This window comes from Sardina pilchardus, chromosome 7 (genome assembly GCF_963854185.1).
Source record: "Sardina pilchardus chromosome 7, fSarPil1.1, whole genome shotgun sequence".
Taxonomy (NCBI): Eukaryota; Metazoa; Chordata; class Actinopteri; order Clupeiformes; family Clupeidae; genus Sardina; species Sardina pilchardus.
The window spans coordinates 19,691,632-19,714,710 of record NC_085000.1 but is presented as its reverse complement, the minus strand read 5'-3'; the positions used below and the strand labels follow the sequence as shown (position 1 = coordinate 19,714,710).

Below are 23,079 nucleotides of genomic sequence, written 5' to 3'. Positions count from 1 at the left end.
AGTAAGCTTTCAGTATTTTGAGTACAGAACTTTAAAGGGAATTCAAAATGTGGGTTTCATATCAAAAACAACAAAGTTTACAGAGTTGTTATTTCTAGAGTTGTTACACACAGAAATGGTATTGCCTCAGAAAACAAGTCAATTAATTCCTTTAACGGCCTTTGCCTTCTCGAACGTAATTACAGTAAGAGGCAAGCTGAGAGGATTTGAGACAGAAGTTTGACTGCAAGTGAGGGTAAAGAAGGGAATGTGGACTATGTCGGACTCGGCTGTGCTTTAATGTTACATTCAGAAAGTTTCTTTTCAAGTCAAATGAAAGAGATAAGATAGAAAGGGGCGGGGGAGCCGTGGCTCTTGAACCTGACCTTGAGAGAGTGAGAGGTCTAATGTCTGTCGAAGACTGCACTGGAAGGGAAGGTATATCTGTCAGTGAACCCATCTCGCTCTGAACCAAACGTCTCATCAAACACTCTCTGATGCTGCCAAGGAAGGAACAGTATGCCAAGAACAAGACTTTGAAGTCCAGAGAACTCAAAGGATGAAGCTCGGGTCAAATTTCCATGATGTAAAACTTGAAAAAAAAAAAAAAAATCACTTTCGTCAGAGGAGCTACAGAAGACTCACTGTTTTTATTTACTTGCCTTTGAATAAACCATCCGTGTAGAAATGATGAGTGATAGCAACTTTCTGGTGTGTTGAGATATGATGTCTTCTCCACCTGACTGTACCAACAGAAAGATGGAGTGTGAGTGTAGGCTTCCTTCAGGTAAGCTCATGCTAATTATAAGCTCACAGAGATGAGCTGAAGAGGACAACGTGTGACTTGGTAACCATGGAAATACAGGTAACCTCTCTTGCTATATCCTATTTAAAGACTCTTTCCAGCTGTAAGAGCATCATAGTCACACAAATCATATTTCCTCAGAAGCCAGAGAGCCACTGATATGTTTAAGAAGGATATAGCTTTCAAAACTCTTGCATGTAAAGTTTAAAATGTGTTCAGTCATAGCGGTAAAACAATATGTCATGCTCTTCCACTATGTTTCACACCTTAACATAACAGCTATAGTTGCTGCTTGTGATTAAAAAGCGGGCTCTCGTCCTAAGCTTTAAAAAGAACACTACTCATACAATTATTCTTTTGTGCCTTAACAGACATTATATACCGGTACACTCCACCCAACCATATGCTCAAAGAAACATATTACAAAACTGAGAAGTTGAGTTGAGTTATTATAAAAACTGAGAGGAGGGGACTTTTTTACAATTCAAGCAAGCATGCTGAAAAACCTATTTTAGAGCCGCTTACATGCCTTCTGCTTTCAGAAAGGTGTTCATGATTAGAGATAGCAGTGTCTCATCCAGGTATACAAATATCACCGAAATATCCACTCCCACACAAGGCTTGATTTAGGGGGGGGGGGGGGGGGGAAGAGAGAAAATGTTCAAAAACAGTGTGTAGCCTTTGACAATGGAATCTGGAGGAAGGTCACAACCAATCAGCCGACTTCTTGTGAGAGCCTCGGCACATTTGTTCCCGGGTCTTCTGGGAGACTGGAGCTCAGGCACGTCGAGTCTTGGCAGATGTGAGGCCCTTTTGGCTTGTGGGAGGGAGGCGTCCCCAGGAGTGGCGGCAGCCCCAGTGCCTCTCTGCCAGCAGGGACGGCCGCAAATGAGACAGAAGCGAGGGAAGGAGATGAAAGTAATTAACTGGGCTCCTCACCATCCTCTGGGAGGCAGCTGTGATCTCTGGGTATCAGCTGCAAATATGGGGTCACACACTGTCACATCAACCCCCAGTCTTGCACAGGCCGTGGCACACCATCTTTAAGTCTTTGATGACTTCTACTGTGATCACACAGTGGATTCATGCTCAGCTAGGAAGTGCATATCAACACGGTTGTGTGAGGGAGGTGAAGGGGCATCCTGTGGCACTGTGTTTTCTTCATCTATACATACAATGTGACAAGAGAGACCACAGTGCCGGAACTGGCTTTGTAAACTGTTAGCTCACAAAGCGTACAGTACAGGGGGAAATAAATGTGAGCATATGAAAGAAGACTTCTACTTGAGAGCTAATGTTAATTCCCAAACATCCACTTCCTCCCTGGTTACGGTCTTCACTTCCTTGCATTTCAACAAAAGTGTTTACACTAAATTAAAAAAAAGTGCATATCTGCAATGGCTTTTTAAAATAAAAGAAACAGATGGTAGGCTCTGCTTGCATAAAGTGATAGATGGGGGTCATTAGACCAAAACCGTCTTACCTTGAAAGTAGTTATTGTGGCTATAGTGGTTGTCGAAGAACAAAGACCTAACACTATTTATTAAATAACAATAATAATAATTCCATAACACATACTTACTTGGACCCTACAAAAAACCCCCACCAGGCTATGCTAACACTGGCTATTTAGACCAGATGTTCAAGGACATGCAGTATGCAAAGAGTGACACTCTGCCCTTAAACAGACACAGAAGCATTCCATGCGTCCCATCTCTCAGAACACCGAGCCACATGAATAAAGATATAACAAAGACACATGGAGCCATGTGTAAACAGTCTTTATAGGGGCATGATGGAGCAAGGTTAGCGCTGCTTTCTAGGAAACCGGGCCCATGCAGTTCCATTCCCTGAATGGCAAGTATGTCAGTCTGGACAAAAGTCTCTGCTAAATTCCACTGACTTAATTAATACAGCCAATATACAAATGAAATAATACAACATTTTAAATCTGAAAACTCTCAATATAAAAAGTAAATCAGCATCAGTGTTATTTGTTGATGTCAGGTGAAGGAAGGTGCCTTCTTGTTTTGTGAAAGCTCACAAACACAGGCCACTAGTCAGTTGTCACATTACTGCAGAGCTACTGTACAGTATTACAGATCCCAGGTTCCACATGTGGTGCATTTGTGACTGGTCTACTGGTCTTACTGTATGTTATGACCTTCTGCCAGCCTGTTGTGTATTGGTTTCTCCTGTGTCCTGTTGTGTCATTTTAGATAGACTTGGTTTCTGATTTGCCTTTGTGGCACCAAAATGCTGTGCCATGAAGACATGTATACAGACCCTGAGTACAACATGCTTACTTTGTAACAGCCACACGCCAATTGTGCATTGATCAATCTCATACCATGCTGTATGATGTGGAATGGGCATGTTTGTTGATCACCCACAGTGGAATCGGAATGTACAAGAAGAGTATATAGTTATAAAGGGTTTATAAATTATTTACATATATGTTATTAATGACATTCTAAAGACTTAACAAAATATTACTACTTAGTTAAAAACCCCATTAGATAACAGGGACTATTATGGCTGTGAAATTGTGGTGCCATATTCATCTACACTGACCTCATTGGTTTTAGCTTACATTCTTGACATAAATGGCATTACATTGATGACCATTCATTCATGAGTTTACATACTTGTATAACCACTGAAATTGAGCCTTACTCTGTAAATCACACTTCTATTTAATAAAATACCACCAGACAATTAAATGAATTACCACCATTTATAACTAGTGTAAGGATCCAATTCTCAGGCTGATGGCATTTCTTTCAATCATAATGTGGACTCTTGATTAGCTATGAAAAATGTCACTAGGGCCTATACAGCAACTTTGAGTAACCTTTTACCTTTTCACATGAGAAACTAACTTGAAAGCAAGAAATGTAAATACGATGTATTTGTCTTCACTGATACCCACTGAGGAACACAATGGTCTCTGTCCCACGGACAATGTAAATGCAGTGTACGTTGTGATGTTGTATTTGATTAGCACTGAAGGAAACAATGAACTCAGTCTCACCCATAGCATCCCCCATGTGATCCCTAAAGGAATAACCCTTAACCTGTCGACCTCCAAACATGTGACTACTCTCAAATGTCCTTAACCTGTCACAAACTGGGTAACCTATAAAAGGGAAATCAACACATTATTCTGGGAGTTATTCTGCACCCAGATACTCCCACACAGTAGGTGTGTAGTCTTCAATCCTCTGAGCTGGTACTGTATTTTCATTCTCTGACTGTTTTGCACGATAGCCTAAGTAATTCCTTTAACCTGTTGAAGTAACTTTCACACAATGCATTTAGATGTACTTCTGTAATGTGTTGGATGAATAACTTGCACCTGTCCAATAAATTGTTAAACTCTGACCCGCATGGCTTTCTTGCGGCAATTAGATATCCTTTGGGTTACGGTGAGCCACAAGGAACGGCTAGGATTAGTTCTCGTGGCCGTACAGGCTAATCAAGTGGAGGTGGCATGCTATTAGAAGAACTGACCATTGTATTATACTGTGATGGGTCGCTGGTTTTATTATAGTAGTCTGGGATTAGGCATCTAGAACCTTAGCACACCCTGAACCCTCTGTAGCTTTGGTAAGATGTTTATTTCCAGGTGAGCATAGCGACCCAGGTCAGCACTGTAGCCTCTGACCGGTCCACAACTAGGATCATTACTTGTGCTTGGTACCTCTCGAATTAACCGGCCGAGGAGGACCTGCGCAACACTATCCCCGGAGAAAACGAGTCTAATTAGCAATTGTGATGGAAAGCACTCATAGTATGAATTGACGTTCATATGGCAATATTTTGGGCGTCTGCCTACCATGTATAGTAATAGTACTTTGTCACAGAAACTTTTCCATATTTAGCGAGGTCAGAAATGATTAGGTTTACAGGGGTTCTTAATCCATTGATATTTTCAACAGTGCGCGGATGCTTCACGAATTTCCTTCGACCGCTTTCTGTTCCCTCATTGGTTCAGAAAAGTGACGTCATTACACTAGCGAAGCAGAGCTTTATTTTAAGGTATAAAGCAAGTAAACATGTACTATTAGGCAATCAAAATGTCACTGTTAATGATTTTAAAGTAGATTTAGTTATGGCAGCTTATCAATGGTTAGTGAAGTCTTAACAATTAAAAAACTTTTATAAATAATAAATGAACTGTTTTGATTGACTTTTTTGAAATTCATGAAATTACACACCTTTAACACCTTCCCTGTGAAACACTTTCCCTGTGAAACACCTTCCCTGAAAAACACTCCATAATGATGTGCAAGAATGTTATGTTCAAAGTTGTGTGTGTGAGATCCAATTGCCATCCTGCCCATTCTATTATTGTCTGGATGGGTGCCTGTGCATCCAGTCTATGGCATAGAGCCAAAGGAGAGTCAGACTCCTGCGTCATTGCTGCAATGTTATTGCTTTTGAAATGATTCTATGACTCCATCCAGCTTATTAGGTTACTTACAGCACGTGCAGTCTAAATACATACAGTAGCAGCACAACACTCTAAGGAGCTCCACTACGGCTATACAGTACGGCTCAAGGAAACCGAGGGCCCATGCGTCCATGCCCTACTGTACCCATTGTGATTCATGCCCATCGCTGGCCCTTTGATTTTCACATCTGACTCTTAAGCTGGAGGACGTTCTGTCCTCTACTCACACTGATCACCTCTCCGCTCCCATTGGGGCCCCTGCCATCATGTGATGAATAGGTAGCGCTCTAACGAGAGGACATACAATGTAGGTCAGGCATAGGGGGTTGTCGTCTGGGGGGAGGGGGAGGAGGGGTGGGGGGACACTGGGGGCCTCTGGGCTCAGGTTCTGTGGTGACGGGGGAGGGAAATTCGAGCGCTCCCTCCAGCAGTATGATGCATGGCACCCCGGTCTCCCGTGTCCCACGCCGCCGTCCCGGCACACAGCGGAGGCCCAAGTTGAGAGAGAACGCGAGACCATTTATTATGGAGGAGCAAATTAGCAGGATGATACATGCATCATGTGCAGCAGTCTCACCTTGCGAGGCAAACGCTGAAATCCATGGCAGATTTTTTTTTTCTTTTCCGCACACACGGTCCCCCATGCATTGTACATACATTGTATGAGAGCAATTCAGCTTGGCTCTGTACTGTACGTGTTGAACTGCTTTGAACATTTGACGTGTTTTGTTGAAATAGTTTTGACCATTGTTATTGGCAGCCTTGTCCTTGGCTCTTGTACCTGTATAGGGAAGCATCCATAGAAATGTGCTAGTATGTAGGGCAACACAGGAACAGCAGGGAAGCATACTGTATTGTTCAGCATTCAGTCGAGTCTACTGTCAGTCACAAGTACAGTATGTCCCTTCTCCTCTCTATGGTGCCTCTAACAGGGAAGCTACTCCAGGTGCATAACTCAAGCGCTCCATTTGGGTTGCATCTGCTGGAACAATTAGCTTCCACTGTAATCAATGGAAGAAGCTACACCAGAAGTGATAGTGGTGGGTACGTTTGAAAAAACTAGATCAGTCTTCTGGTTAGTTGCACACCCGGTCTCCACTTCAGCCTTATGGAACATATGTTTTCACATATACTGTAGATTCTTTGTTTCCTTTATATTTTTGGTTTTCTTTCTGTTAGACACAGTTGGCACTTGCTTGAACTCTTTATCCTCTTTATCCTTCCTCCTCCTCTTCCCATTAATTTCTTATTATGAAATCCATGTGTCTGTAATCATTCGGTTGTATGCTCCCCAGGAGAAAGATTTCAGAAAAGGAAGGAAGTCACAAAATAGTGCATTCTTGCTGCTTTCCTGACAATTATCTGACCAAAATGACAGCAAGAAAAACACATTTACTTTACTCTAAAAAGCTGAGCGAGTATAGGCTCAGCCCACTGTTGTTGGGCACAGCATTTATTATATTTCAGCATGGTCAAAACACACATAGACATTTAATGTGAGGAAGGAAGGACGGCATGGGTACAGTCAGAGTACCGGTAGTCTCATTTGCCTGTCATTTCAGAGTCATAAGCAGCACTGCTATATTTTACTAAACGCAATTTTAACCTGATACACTTTATTAACAAGGGGGACATACAGTATCTAAATAAAATATTATTTCCATTGATAACCATTGATTCCCCTAGTAAACTTGACAAGCAAACTGGACTCAGCCACCCTCCCATCTCCTAGTCAGTCTTTCTAAGCATCAAGCTTTTTAGAGACATCAATTACAAATAGGAGTATATCCCCAAACACTATACAACTCATTACTCAATTCAAAGGCAGTTCAATAAGTAAGAGTAACGACAATTCTGGCTCGTGGGAGTCAGAAAACAGACAAATGTATTACCTTCTGACCTAACTAGTCTGACCTGTACTAGTTCACACAAAGTATAGCTACCTACAATAAGTTATCCACAAGCCAGCATGTTGCTGTTGCTGTTCTTTTCCAGTAATGTTAACAGTAAATGTTATCTTTTGGTCATCTACAATGATGTGAATTGATTTGAAGAAATATAATAGCTGACATGTTGAACCCACTTTAATTCAAATAATGACGACCAACTTTGGGTAGAATAAAGAATATTCATCACACTGGGTACATCCTAGCCTCCATATACAGGCTTTTCCTTTTTATCTCATCTACCTCCTCTTAAGACTATTTTGTAAATTATATTGTGTTGTCTGCAGCCTATATGACAAAGATACAAGCCCACACACACATGCACACAACCTCAGTCTATGGGTTTGAGCATGATAATTGGTATATAGTCTGGGTAATTGCAGACTGGGACCAAAAAACAACAAAAAAACTGTGCACAGACATAAACACCGCACAGAACAGTTTTTATGTTATCAGCAGAAGTGCAGTGTACTCCAATACAAAACCCTATTATGTTGATAAAACTAAATTCAAATGTGAGCGCCTGCTGACTTGTTTTTAAAGGTGAGTGTACCAGAAAGATAGCTCATAATATCCCATGCTATCTGAAGAACAGGGAAAGTGCCAGATCGAAAGACCTGTCATTCAAATGAGTTGTCTGACAGCCTTGCTCTCTGGATGGAGTCAAGTTGTTTGTGTGAAAGGTGGCTCCAGTGCACTAGGGCCTGTGCTTGGCAATTACTTCTGTTATTTGTTTTGGACTGTTACCAGGGTCATAGTTTCAATCCATGTTTAGTGATGATTTCTGCATGCAAGAGTTCTTATGGATGTTCAAAATTGACTGTATAAAAGCAAATGTTTCGGTATAGAAGTAGCCTACAAATGAGGACATTCCTATTTGCTATCACTTCTTGCTTTGTGAGTCGGAAATGCCTTAGGTAATTATGCGCTCAACATCATCCATCATCATGCTGATTTGTGTGTGTGTGTGTGTGTGTTCTGTTGATTATGCAGAGATGCACACAATAGAATTACAGCTCTAGAATCTTTTTTTTTTAACAATTTGACAAATCCTTCAACTGTAAAAATAGATACAGTGGACAATATTTATTAGGAGTGAGTCATATCACCTACTCTGAGCCTCCCGTTTCAGAGCGTTCCAATGGAAATATTACTTCTGTTACACTGTCCATTAATAAATGCCCAGATGTGGTCACATCTACAATCACAGTATAACCAGAGGCGGACGTCCCGGGTTCAGAGAGTAAAAGTCCTGCCAAGTATTTGATCCAACCATTTAGTAAACCATCTCATCCTAATTGGCTGCCAGGTAGATCAGATAATTAGTGATATCACCTGTGTTAATTGCACTGGTAGAAAGAATATATGGCAGGACGTTTACTCCAGGAATGTCCGTCTTTGAGTATACCACAGATGTAGAATGACAGAATGTATCCACAGCCAGATTTGGTGGCTGTTAATAGATGACAGACTTCAGTTGCTTGTGAAACAAATAACAAAAGAAATTATGACATTTTATGAAAGTCTCCAATTTAAATCCAAGCTCTTTAAACTAACTCTTTTTTCCCCAGGCATATCTCTTCAGCTTAAACCAGCATCTCTTAATCTTACATCATTTTGATAAAAGAAAGCCATTAGGGCATACAAAATAGAATCACTGAATCATTACTCTTTCAAGCAAATGATCTCTCTGCAGCAAGCTAATTGACTGGATCCATTTGAGTTCCCACCTCTTGAATTCACCACTCTGTTGGGTATAAATAAAACCTCTTGCACTTACAAAAACCCTCGCTTCAGATCACTGGAAAGAGCCGCGCCATTACAACCCAATATCATGTTCGCAAAACTCGCTGAATCTCACTACCCTAGTCACACTACAGTCTCCTTTTACACAGCCATTTTTTTCCACGAGAACTACAATGAGTGCGACTATAAATGTTTAGCTGCAAAGTGGCGAGAAGCTACAGTTTTTAATAAGGTAACGTTTGAAGAGTTTGGTTCCAAAACACATCATGCAATTTAATTATGTACTGTATTTCAGGTAATATCAGGCAATGTCAATTACATTTCAGCTGTGCTATTTTGATAGAGTAAATATAAATCAAATAACAATAACCGTGTTGCAGTTCCACTGCAATAACTTGGAAAACAACAGCAAAAAAATGATATGAAAATTAAAATAGCGAGTATTTTGGAACCAAACTCTTGTCATGGTGGTGTCATTACAATGAAACGAATGATGCCGCATAAGAAATAAAGGTCGGCTTGCCTGAACTGGCCTGAATCTTGTTTGAAGAAGCAACACTTTTTGCTCTACACTTTTCATTTGACACAAGTGGCTTGCCACCCCTGACAGGTATCACAAATATGCTTAATACACATACAGATTTAGAATTCGAGAATGCCATGATTGTTTTATAGCTGCCTACCAACCAGGCAATTCTTTTATTTGTGACTGGGAGACGGGATTAAGGCAGTCACAGGCACCAGAGTGCCCTGGTGGTGAATTTCATCCTTGAGAAGTTGTACTGCTGGGTAATCTGTTCTTCTCTTTTCTCATCTGCTACTCCACTGGGCGTAGCTCCAAAGCTCACACGAGCTGCTGTTTGATCAGCGCAGCACAAGTGACTTTCATTAATGTTTTATTTATGTAGCCAATGTTGAATTAGCCTTGTTGCTAATATCATTCTTTTCTTACCAAAGAGATTGGTGCAACCATGTTTCCTGTTGAAGGATCTGTTGCCATTAGCACTCCGAGATCACAACACACACACACTGCCATAGACCTGCAGGCCCTGGTCTGCCATACAGGGGAAACAGTACACGTGGTCATGGTCATGCACTTCTCACACTATACTAGTCACCTTACTGTAAATCCATTCACACACACACACACACACACACACACACACACACACACACACACACACACACACACACACACACACACACACACACACACACACACACACACACACACACACATTAAAGTCTTTATTTGAATTTCTACAGAAATGATTCAAATATTCTTAGAGATGACACAGCTTTGACACTCAAGGGTACATAAAGCATCGCCTATCACAGCTCAGCTTACGTGGAGTAGAATTTTTTCAGCTTTTTAAATGTTCTTTTTGATAATCATTTAGTTATCCAATGTATACTTCTCTAGTGAGCTCTTACAGTTGTGCTGACCAGCTGCTGTTATCTTGACTGTGTGACAACATTCAACACTATGACAGAAAAACTGAGATTTAAACTTGAACATATATTGTGGTCATTTTACTGCATTTATTGCCAGACAAACTTCTTGCTGGTTTATGTGACTGTCTGTATCTTCTGTCTGTGATATTTTTGTCTATATTAATATCTTTATTTTGTCTGGCAGCTATGGCAATGTACTGTATCTACTTATTAATGTACCTACAGGTAAGTAAAGAATTGTATCAGCACATGTGGGTTATGTGCTGGGTATAGGTGCAGTGCACGAGTCTGTTCTCTAGCCCTGGGTGCAGCAGGGGCAGTAGTGCAGGTTTGGTCCTATAAATGGAGAGCCTGTTTTTCTCTTTATTGTGTTTCCTATACTAGGTTGCTTTGTAGACTGCCAGCAGGGAAACAGTGTCTTGGAGAGTACAGCATTTTCTTTTCGTCTGTCTTATTTCAAAAAGTATACGGTCAATGAAATACATTTTTAAATGCATTTCCTGTTGTAATAAAGATTGTCATTCTTCATAATTCATGCCCCGTTGCTTTCTTGTTCCCTGTGGGGCGTCTAGCCCACTTCCGTGACGGAGGAGGAGAGTAAAGCCTATTCTGAGGGCCCCTCAGCCCGGCTAACAGAAGATGGCCTCGTCAGCACAGCGAGTACCAGCCAGACCTGGCACAGCTGCCCGTCATGGGCGCTGCACACAGTATTAAACCCGACAGCGCTTCATTCTGTGTTTTATGCAAAGGATTCATTTAGCGAGGTTGAACAGATGTAGCCGGTGATATGTTAAGTTGACCTTTCGCAGTAATGACATAAAACAATTTTCGGTCTGGGTTTCAGAGGTAATAAAATCATTGTGCCTACAACATCTAAAGTTCAGTCAAACATTGTGGCCCTTCCGTTGAGGAGCTCTCTATAAATGGCTCCCTGAGATATCGAGAAGAATAGTTTCACCTTTGGATTAGTAATAGGGTCTCCTCAGCCTGGCCGGGTGGTTTGGGAGTAGCAGGAGGATGTTGCAATAATGGAGAGGAAATGACATTAGTATGCAGTGCTTCAGCCTCCTCTTTTAATGGCCTCCGGAGTGAATCAGGTCTTCACTTCAACCCTCTTTTCTGCCTTCCCCACATCTCCCGTGTCATGCATGCACAAAACAACACAGAACTCTGTGAAGTTCTGAGCTCTTCCTGCCATGTTTTAAGAATGAAGGAGACGGAATTTAGCTCTCAGGCGGTGGCAGAAATCATGATGGCAGAGCATATTTCATGAAAGGCTCTCTTGATGGCATACTTTCTGGATTCACTCAAACGGAACTGTAATTATCCTGCTCTCTCCCCTCATGTGGTGAAGGAGAGGAGGCCATGTTCTGCCCTTGTCCTCTGTAGCCTGCTAAAGATGTCTGTGTGCAGACGCCATTGTGATGTTGCCCACAGTGCATAATGCATGACAGACACACACACACACAACAACAACACACACACACACACACAACACACACACACACACAACACACACACACACACACACAAACACAAACACATACGCTGTTGCTTTTTGACTTATGTTGTCTGTCCTTTGGGCTGATTGGAGTGACTTCGAGGGTCTGTGACGCCGTACACTAGTAAGCTCTCCACTCAAGGGCTATTGTTTTCCCATTCTCCTTGCCTTGACCGACTCACTCTCTCTCTCTCTCTCTCTCTCGCTCCTCCACAAGTTTGACAATAACGACCCCTTGGCTGGACCTCCTCGTCGGCCAGAAGAGACCTCTCCCGCGGCACCTCCACGGCACGGTGGTGTGAGCTCTGTGCCGTGTCGTGCGCCAGAGAATGGCGTGGTGTTGACCAGCCACTTCACTGGCCGGCGGTTGGTTCTGGCCCACATCTCGGCGCTCTCTCTCTCTCTCTCTCTCCTCGCGCGCCCAGCTTCTCCTCTCTCCACGGCGGGCGGGCGGGCGCCTGCATGCCCGGTGCCCACTCTGCCTCCTCCAGCTCCAGCTCTCGGTGGCAGCCAGCCCTGGGACTAATTAGAGGCAGGCTTGAGGAGCGCTGCTGCTGACAGCGGGCTGCTGCGGTGGCAGAGGGGGAGAAAATGGGTCGTTAGAGGGAGAAGGGAAGAGGCGCCCATCCAGACAACACAGCAACAGTAGCAGCAGCAGCAGCAGCAGCAGCAGAATAACTTGTGCTTTATTATTCATCTGTTTGCTATTGTGTAGCAACCCCCTCCCTCCCCCACCCACCATACACGTACACACACACACACACACACACACACGCACACGCGCACACACACGCACCCATACACACACGCACACATACACACACACACAGAACCCCTCCCTGCTCTGGCAAAAACATCAGCTGAGTTGATATGTAACTTCAGGCATCTCTTTATGAAAATGCATTGTTTCAAACCTCGAGGGATTTGCGGTTTTACATTGCATAATATGTCAGGATTATTTATTTATTTATTTATTCATTCCGATGACATTCTGAAACTTATACACAGTGCCACTGACAAAGTTTAAACGAGTTACGTGTAGCTATTTGACAAACAACAATGCATGTTCTCATAGCTCAATGTAGATGAACTGCTCGAGCAAGATGCTGCTAACACAGAGAAATGGCTCTAATTCCCACTGAGCCTACAGTATGCACTGATACACGATGCATCTTACAGTAACAGCACACTAGCTGGCTCTGCATAAGATGATCTGCTAAATGAAGAGGTGCAAATGTATGCAGTTTCTCACCTCCTTATGTATTCAGCTGATTATAGTAAATGACTGGTGTGCGCCAGGGTCACCTGCAAGTGATTGCTGTTCCGATCAACACTAAGCTTTAATGCTAGTGTTATGGTAAATATAATTAAGACTTTGGTTAGCCTGTAATGACTAGACGATTCATTAAAAACAAAGATCACAATGCGCGAGAGGGAAAATGTTGATGAAAGGAAAGTACAATCTGTTCACTGACACCTACGTACCTATGTATATAGGTACTGTACATTCTTGGAAGGGAATGTAGATATGGTCCAGGTAGAGCAGCTTTAACGTACACTTGTACATTTCTATTTTCCTTAGGCGAACTCCAGCTCTATTCCATTCATTCTATTAGTGTAAAGTAAATGCATCATTTACACAAACTGATCCTTATTTTCATGTATAGTGTGGTTTGAGATATGATGTGTCTTTCCTTTCATATTAGATGTGTAATGATCAATCTGCCCGGGGGTGGTGGGTGGTGGTTGTGGATAGAATGCACACATACAGTACATAACTGTGCAGTGTGGAGACTGTGGGTGTCACGACACTGCGGACTTGTTGCTGCATCACTAATGCCTCACTAGAGATGAAAGTCACGACAAGCCCGCAGTAAATGAAGTGCGAGAGATGCCGCCATTTGCCTGACCTCAGATCAAAACCATGTCAGGTGACCGCTAAATAGAAAGTAGGAGATAGGCCACCATAAGCTCTGAGCTGACCTGAGATCTGACCCGGACTGACAAGGGAAGCTGAAATGTCAACTACAGCAAAAGGCGAGGCTGACCTGAGATCACTTGGGAAATATGGATGTGACATTAATGGTGTGGGCATGCAGAATGGGTGACTGAATCCTGCATTAAACTGAGTGTTGTTTTCAAGACATTAAACACGGGCATTTACTTATATTGCCTTGATTAAAACATTTCATTTTACCCCCCCGCAAAAAAAAAAAAAAACTAAACTCATATAAGACCTGATTGTTGTAAAGATGTCCGAAGTAGACAGAGCCAGGCTGATCAAAGCTGACCACGTATGTCCTTTCAAGTGAAACAGCATTACAGCATAAGATTTACAGTCCTGTGATCCATCTGAAATACATTCAGTGCATTACCTGTCTCTGGGAACTCATGAAGACCGGCTCGTGGAGCAGACATCTCTCAAATCATGCCGCCTCCTCTTCAGTGGTAGTGACATGCACAGGTCTCCAGTGATGGCTAACTGTGCTAACTGTCCCCAGGGAGACCGAGTCATCTCACTCCAGAGTCAGAGCCAGGTTGTATTCCAGAATCTGTGATATGAACACACTGAGCAGTGATGTATTTCTATTCTGGAACACTACTGCATATAATAGTGCACAACGCCTTGTTTCATGACACCGTGTCTTTTGTTGTTGTCAGTAATTGTGTAATTATGCTGGGAGGATTCAAATACATGTTTCTTTTATATTGTCTGTGCCTTTAGCACAGTTTGCCATTGAAGTTCTACTTTCAATGAATCTTTACAGCAATTCATTACATATTACTATCATATTAATGTATTCAAGTAATACTTGATCCAGTTGTACTGTAGTTTGTGATTTTTGCACACACCTGTGTGCCTTATGAGAATAGTATTTTTTAGGTTCAGTGAATAAATGCTTGCTACCATTTGTCCACCATGCTTTTGTTGAAGGGCTGGGTGAAGGAGATTTTAAATATGAGTTCATATCACTTCTTTATGGGATAATGTAGAGTATAGGCCTACTATTCGCCGGTCATTATCGGACGATAAGTCCCGAAAGGGCGAACAGAACCCTGACACGCAGCGGAGGGGATTTGCTTCATCTTGAAGGGACTTTCTGATAATGACTGGCGGACTGTAAATTATCCTGCTTATTACATGGCTACTTGCCAAAATTATTCGAGAAACACAAAATGCTTAAAATTCTCTGGACATGTACTGTACACACATCCCCTTCGAGCACCAGTTAGCCATGCTGGCGACCGTTAAACGTGAATTTCCCATCCTGCTTACAGTAAAGAAGATGATTGGTTGTAGCGCCATCTTATTGTGTGGAGAGGGAATTTTAAAGACAAGCATTTATTCCACTGCTCCGATTTAGCCCTGCCTATGTTGAGTTGCCAACTTCCCAGACCCTACAGTACAGTACATGTTGATGTGGGTCTGGCTCATCAGGCTAGGATTAGCCTACAACAATTTACAGTAATAATACTGTACATTTTTTAGGATGTAGCCTTCGGTGTCTATTTCTCGCTAACTTTCACAAAATATAAGCATAACAAAGGTAAACAAATGATGTTTTCTGCAAATATGGCCGTCTCGGACCATCTACTGAGCCAAATAGCCTACCCACGAAATGATATGAAAGACGTAAATGAGGGGCACAAAACCCTTTTCTTCCTGACAGTGTTCTGTTATACTGTACGTAGCAACAGTCTGTTATACAACATTATCAGACCTTCAAACGTTGGGAAGGCCCATTCAAGCGAATGGAGCATTCTTATGAAGAGTCGAGTAATAACCTCAGAAATGTCTAAAAACTCATGAACCAACAGAGATGAAAAAAACAGCTTGTATAAAACAGCTTAGAGTCGCACTTACCTGTTCCTCAGAGCTGTCTCCTAATTATTTATGTTTCCATGAGTTGATCTGTCTCTCAAAGGAAAATGTCAGTCCATGGTCCATGGAGCACAGAGTGTAGAGGAAGATGACTCTGGAGAGAAGGATGGTGTTAGAGGCCTGCTTAGATGAGACAGAAAAAAGAGAAGAAAGACTGCTGTAGGAAAGAAAGGGTGTAAAGGCAGAAGACAAGAGAGAGAAACACCTGACCGGCAGCAGGGCTTCATGAAAAATGCATCAGCGGGTGCCGTGTGGGTTGGCCCCGGTGTGTGTTGGCCCCGGTGTGTGTGTTCAGAGAGGACAAAGCCCCGTGCTCGTGCTCAGACACTGGGAGCCCTGCCCTCACACACACACGGCCGGGCCTCGCGGGCTACCTCGCCTCCACCTCACACACACACACCGCACACACACTTCACCGGCCCCACACAACACTCCACATTCAGAATAGAATAGAAAATAGAATAGAATAGAATATACACTTTTTTGATCCCGTGAGGGAAATTCAGTTCTCTGCATTTCACCCAATTTAACCGAATTAGTGAACACACGGCACACAGTGAGGTGAATCACACAACCCAGAGCAATGAGCTGCCTGCCCAACCAGCGGCGCTTGGGGAGCAGTGAGGGGTTAGGTGCTTTGCTCAAGGGCACTTCAGCCATGGTGGACTGGAAGGGGATCGAACCGCCAACCCTCCGGTTACAAGCTCAAAACCCTAACCAGTACACCACAGCTGCCCCTGCCCCTGACATTCACGACGTTGCATGGCTACACTGATCATCCCAAACACAAGCAAGCTACTGTAGCATTGTAAAATCCCAATGATGCAAGGGCTGCAGGATCCTCTCAGTGGCTCAGTGGTTACTGAAGATGATGAGGTCTGACAAGCTTGTGACTAACGCGCTATTGTTGGTCATACAGTATCACCGAAATGTGGCCAATATTTTGGAACGTGCGCAGTGAGGAAGAAATGTCACCTCACCTGTCATTATCGTTTTCTCGTCTGAGACAACAAATTTGTGTCAACTTAGTATCTTGCGCATTTCACGAGTGCAATTAGTCACAAAGTGCAAGTTAGTTTGGGAGAATGACATTGAGTCCATGTTCCATTTGCTAAATGTGACTTTTTTCCGCTCTGTGTTTTAAGTGTGGTTAAAAGACAGCCATGCTCGGTGGGGGTCTAAGCTGGCGCTGGGCTGACCTTGAGTCGAGCAGACATGAGCAGACGTGTGTCTGAGTTCAACACATCAAATCAGTACGACTACGATCAGTGATAGGGTTGACATTGAACAAGCGCTGTTATCGAGGTCCTGCTGGCTGTGAAATCGCCCCTTTACTCCATTAGACCTTCATGGTTATCAGTCCTTTGGTGGGATTTGGGGGATCCTGCAGACTTCCCTACGCGCACAAACGCCCCTCGTTCCCCAGCCCCCTACACACACACACACACACACACATGCGTACTCTATCTCTATCTGCACAGCAAGGTTCTCTGCCGCTTCAAAGATGGCGCCGGCTGGTTTAGCTACCCACAATGCCTGGTGTCACTTATCTCGAGACACCATAAAGAAACCCCATGCAAATTTGGCCAGCGATTAATGAAAGGATTGCACTTTTACATTCCATTCCATGTTGTTTGCCTTCTCAACTTGGTTATAATTTACAGCTTCTCAGTTGGTTTGGGGCTGGAATCAAAAGATTAAAAGATGAAATTAGTGCAAAATTCCAAGTTTGTTTCTAGGAATTTATAGATACAGCATACGTACAGTGTATTTGCATTGGTAACATGCAGTGACCTTCTTAAGAACATAGAAGATATGCTGTATTGTAAGATTTTGCATGTAATTGCAAAACAAACTGAATTGAGAGAAGTTGTATTCATTCTGTGAGCTACAAGGCTACATATGACAAACGTGATAATACAGAGGAACACATGTCAACTGAAGTGCACACACACTCCGTGGCAGTCTGGCAGTACCCACCTCTGTTCCCTTGGTGACACCGGTTTAAAAACACGGTTCTTTTAATCTGTCCACATGAACACTTAAAAGGATTGAACTGTGGTAGACGTGAGTCGTTTACTGATGGAGCATAGGAGCAATTGGGTTTCTGCCTCTAGTGTTTGTTTTTGGTGTAAATAAATCCCTCTCCTGCACTTCTAACAGTCCATTTGCATCTATCATGTTTGAGAATGTGCAAACATGGCCGTGGATTTCCGGCACAGTGTAGGTGTTGGATTTAGGAGTGGTCAGGAAGACATGTTGAATATGAGAGGAGGTGAGTAAATGGCCATAGGTTATGATATGTTGAACACTTGGAGGTGCCTCCGCTGCCACCTGCTAATTGTAGATTGCTAAATAAATCCTCAGGAAGAGCTTAGCTTGCTCTGGAGGTGAGAAGATGGCAGCAGCACATGCAAAGTAGCTTACAGCAGCTTGAGGGGCATCTTTTTGAGACCCAGCATGTTAATTCAGCTGAGGGATGCGGTGGCATATACGGTATATATTTCAACAGGAAAAGTTTTTGGTGTAAACATAAAGTTTCAGTGTCTTTCAGCAACTATTATTGGCCTTATATTTATTACTTGACACACGGGTTCTGATCTGCCTGGAAAAAAAAGAAAATCCTCTTAATTTCTTTTAGTGTGGGCTCTCTCCTCAATGTATATTTCAGTGGTGGATAGCGATGAAGTATAGTTATTTCAACAGGAAAAGTTTTTGGTGTAAACATAAAGTTTCAGTGTCTTTCAGCAACTATTATTGGCCTTATATTTATTACTTGACACACGGGTTCTGATCTGCCTGGAAAAAAAAGAAAATCCTCTTAATTTCTTTTAGTGTGGGCTCTCTCCTCAATGTATATTTCAGTGGTGGATAGCGATGAAGTATAGTTATTTCAGAAGAAAAACACTGCATGAACTGGATGAAAAAAAAAATAACACTAATTATCCTTCTGTAAGTCAGGATGGGAATTAAATTGGAGGGGAAAAAAACAGCAAAGTCTTAGTCACGGAGGGGGAAACCTTTTCAAAACTTTTTGACCTGCTGTCAGATGAATAACCGCAGGAAGCTCCAAATGAAACACACCCAGGGGAGGGGAGCGTGTCCGGAGCTATTTTAAAGAGAAGCGCGCCGTGGGGGACGACGAGAGACTGCAGAGGAGGCCGGTGGGGGGTGTGAGTGACAGACTCCTCCTGGACTAACAGTCTCCACTGCACGCTGGAGATACTGTAGAGACACTACAATACTCTACAGGTGCAAAACAAGAGTCAGTCACAACAGTGGACTGATGACTGATTCGGAGAAGTCTGCATCCTATTACTACAGGAAAGGAATTTATTAGATTACACTACATTTATTACATTTAACCCTTTTTTTGTCCAAAGTGACTTACATGTCAATTATATTACAAGGGATTCCAATGCCCCCGGAGCACTTGAGGTTAAGTGCCTTGCTCAAGGGCAACGGAATTGAACCGATAACTTTCAGGCCACTCCCACTAGCCCAGCTCCTTAATCACCACACAACCACCGCCATTTTACTACACTACACCACTGCACTACCACAATACATTTCACATCTATTGTATTTGTACTGGGTGATTAGAAGTGGCACTTTAAACTTTCACTCATGCACACAACTTAAATGGGTGACACGAGAACCTACAACAGTTGTGTTGACTGCAGTGTGAATTCTCAAGCCCTCAAAAAACTGTGATGTGCTTCTTATGTAGAAGCTGTACAGTACACAGACTAATCGACCCTGTGTGAACTCATGACACTAGTGCATGTACTGCTGACCTAAGAGCCCTCTGAGCTGGAGACCAAAGCCAAAGGGATGTAATGGGGGAAAACAGTGGCGAAGAGGCGAAGGCCAAGAAAGGCAGATGTCAACGGTAATGGAGAGGGACTCTGCTCCTTCAGTGTCCCTCTAAACATCTGGACCCCAAACACAGGCCTCCTCTCATCCCTCCACCTACCAACCAGGCGGTCAATCTGCTCGGTCTCTTTACGAGTCTTAGTGTTACATAGCCAACACTCATCACATGCCAGAAATGTGTAAACTGGGCAATTCAAGAAAGACCCATACTGTACATACAAGCAAGATAGAAAACAAAAAAAAAGCACATTCAGACCCTCTGGAGCAATTGCTCTGTTGCTAGTTTGGAGTTGGAGTTGGGAGTTGGGAGTTTAAAATCATGTTAAACTCCAAACTAGCGACAGAGCAATTGCCCCGCCATGACTTTCCATGGGTTTCATCAGGTCCCTTTCCACAGGTGTCTTAATCAAGCGCAATGCAGTCTGCATTCATAATCTAAGTGCTTGATTTTGTATGCTTGTAGGACCTGGTGAAATCCATGAATAGCTGCTAAAAGAACTCTGAAAGAAACTCATGTTGACCTTCACCAGTCCCTTGGACTCTGTAATGACTGACTAAATATCCCAGCTCTTACTTAACTGACCTGAAAACTCATCATCCCTTCTTCACATTTATTTTTCATTATGTGCAGGCAAGAGTTTGGTTTTAGAATTTAACAGAACTTTCATATCAACAGTTTGCAGCTGCTTTAACCTTCAGATAGTTCTGATGCAGTGTGTGAAACCATTCATTGTCTACAGCATATCCAGCCCTTAGTGAGGTGGTGTCGTGATGCAGCAGTGAAGCCTCAGATGACACAACTCCATAGCACCACCGGTTCCCATCCGGCTCCTGTTTTATCACAAATTATTCCAAGGCTGTATTAGCTTCAGAGAGAATCATTTACAGGCTCAGTAGTCCTGCCATCCTCTAGTCGTTCCAATCATCCTCCCCTAGAATTAAAATTACATTACAGGAGGCACTCAAACACAGTCCACAAATAGAAGCAGTCTTTTCCTCCTACGAGAGCTAACAAGCCGTGCTATGGAGGACGTTAAGGTTAGATTACTCTCTGAGCTCAAATTACTCCATGTTGTCAATGTCTGATTTCATGGTATGTACTACACAATATAGACAAATTATTACATTACCTTTATAATATATCATAATAATATATATGATAATGTATAATAATTATGATACATCTGCTATTATACACTGAAACACATAGACAATCCTTCATTCAAAACCTGATCTATTAAACAGAACAGTAAACAGAACGACACACTGACACTTTTAGCAAAAATGTTTAATCTCTCCTTGATGCATGTGTTTATTTACAAGTAATAAATCTGCAAAATAGGAAAGAGCAGAATATTTACACAATGAACATTTAACAGCCAACCTGTCACAGTTGATTCAAGTCTGAAACTCTTAAAAATGTATCAGAATTCATAAAGTATTAAAATTCTTTAGTTTGTCTTCTTTAAGTCCACATTTCACGTCTGTCCCTATACTTTTTGTTTGTTTTTTTGTAATAATCTTCATAAAAAGTACAGCTTTTTCCAATCTGCCAAAATAGGGGTAAGATAGGACATAAAAGTAACAGTGGGGTTATTTGGACTGAGCAGGAAAAAAAAATAAATAAAAAATCAAACCAACTCAAAGCAGAGGGGCCAGGACAGCAAGAGGAGTGGAGTGACCATTTAGGCTGTAGTCAAGCAGGCGCTTGTGGACAATGTAAGAGGTCATGTAAGGTTTGAGGATGGGAGGGGGAGCTGACAAGGCACTCTGTGCAAAGTGAAAGCTCTCTGTCTGTAGAAACAGCTTCTCCGTTAAAAACACGTCTCGCTAGTTTGTTTTGTGGACCCAAACCATTGAGCAAAACAAAACAAAAAAGTGTCTTGTTTTGTTCTAGCTCCCACAGCTGTCATTTGATCAGACATGTGACAAAACAAAACAATAGTGGCAAAGCATAATTAATCAACACGCAACACACTCAGAAAAAAAAAAAATCAAAAACATTTTAACACTTGCTTCATTTACAAGAATGAGTCTTAGAAATGTGATTGATTACGCTCATTCCCAAATAAACAAAGAAGGAACAAAAGAACACTCCTGCACCTTCACCAAAGGAAGGCTAAAAAACATCACAGCGCATGAAGTGTCTTGGCAATCTCAAACACATCCAGCTGTTTAACCATCACAGTCATCAAAGCCAGTGCAGCAGAGAGCCAGAGCCCATCAACATTTCCATCAGAAATTAATGTGGAAACAAAATGCACTCAATCAGCTTGTAAATGCTTATTGATGTGTATAATAGCGCTTTAAACCATTAAGCACTACTGAGAGGTCCCACTGGTAATCTTAATTGATTAAAAAATATCACTTTAACATGAATGGAAAACAAATTACCAAGTACCTTGAGACTGCGATAATAGGATATTGGTAGAATAAAAGAAGATGATGAAGAATGGGGAAAAAAATGAATTTGGAGACCACAATCATGAGGAAGGCTAGTAAAGCCTTTTTTTCTATTGGACAAGTAACCCTGTTTCAAGTTTATATCAAGTATATGTAGGAACTTCAGCACTGTTGGGGTTGGGTTGGGGGGGGGGGGGGTGATGGGCTTTGAGGAGTCTGGTGGGTATGGGGACAGTGACTGAGCCACTGCCTCTGGTACTGGGGATGGCGAACGGCATGGAGAATTCTCTATGAAGGCAGAGTTGCTTTGATGAAATTGGGTTGTTGAGGAATGCTTTCATTATTGTATGTGAGCGGGGTCAGAGAGGAGATGGCGTATGCAGGTACAGTAGGACAGACATGCACACTGTTAGGAGCGGTCTTGGAAGAACCCTTGATTTCATGTCAGGTAGATGATATCACAGTAGAGCAGAGACTAGGAGGATATCAAAGAGAATCTCTCGATATTAAAAAAAGAAAAGATGTTCCTGAAGAGCGAAAAAATAACAAAAGCTTGCAACAAGAAGTGTATGGCTACTGTGGTATGGAGACCTGCTCCCAACTTATTCAGAGAAAGACTATACTATTGTATATGGTATAATTAAATACAAATAAATAAAAACGGTTAATTTCTTCATTGAATCCCTGCCACCTCATCTAACCTCTGATGTTTAGAGGTGGATATACTGAGGTAAAAAAGGCAAAGATAAAAACTTCAGTTTGAGAGAGTTGGAATTTCTTTCATCATATTTCTGACCTAAATATTTCAGAGACTTCCCCCTCCCACCAAGTCTCTATTCCTCCTTTAATCTCAATGGAAAGGGTAAAAGGAATGTAGTTTTCTTCTGTTGTTTGAACATGTTTGACTTTAAGGGAACGGGTGCAGGACTTGAAAGGGAGCTGAAGCAATACCGAGAGCTTCACAAAGGTACAACATCTCAGAAGAATAAAAAAAGGGTGAAGACACACTTTTTCATACTTTGACAATGC

General features: G+C 42.3%; 1 protein-coding gene across 1 annotated transcript in view; it reads right to left on the bottom strand.

The window, feature by feature from the left end:
* Positions 1–20,920: 20,920 nt before the first annotated feature.
* plxna1a (plexin A1a) overlaps positions 20,921–23,079 on the bottom strand; it is a 172,398-nt gene continuing 170,239 nt past the window's right edge. The window contains exon 32 of the mRNA XM_062541106.1: positions 20,921–23,079. This exon is cut by the window's right edge and continues 2,118 nt beyond it. The gene's annotated coding sequence lies outside the window, so the exon portion shown is untranslated.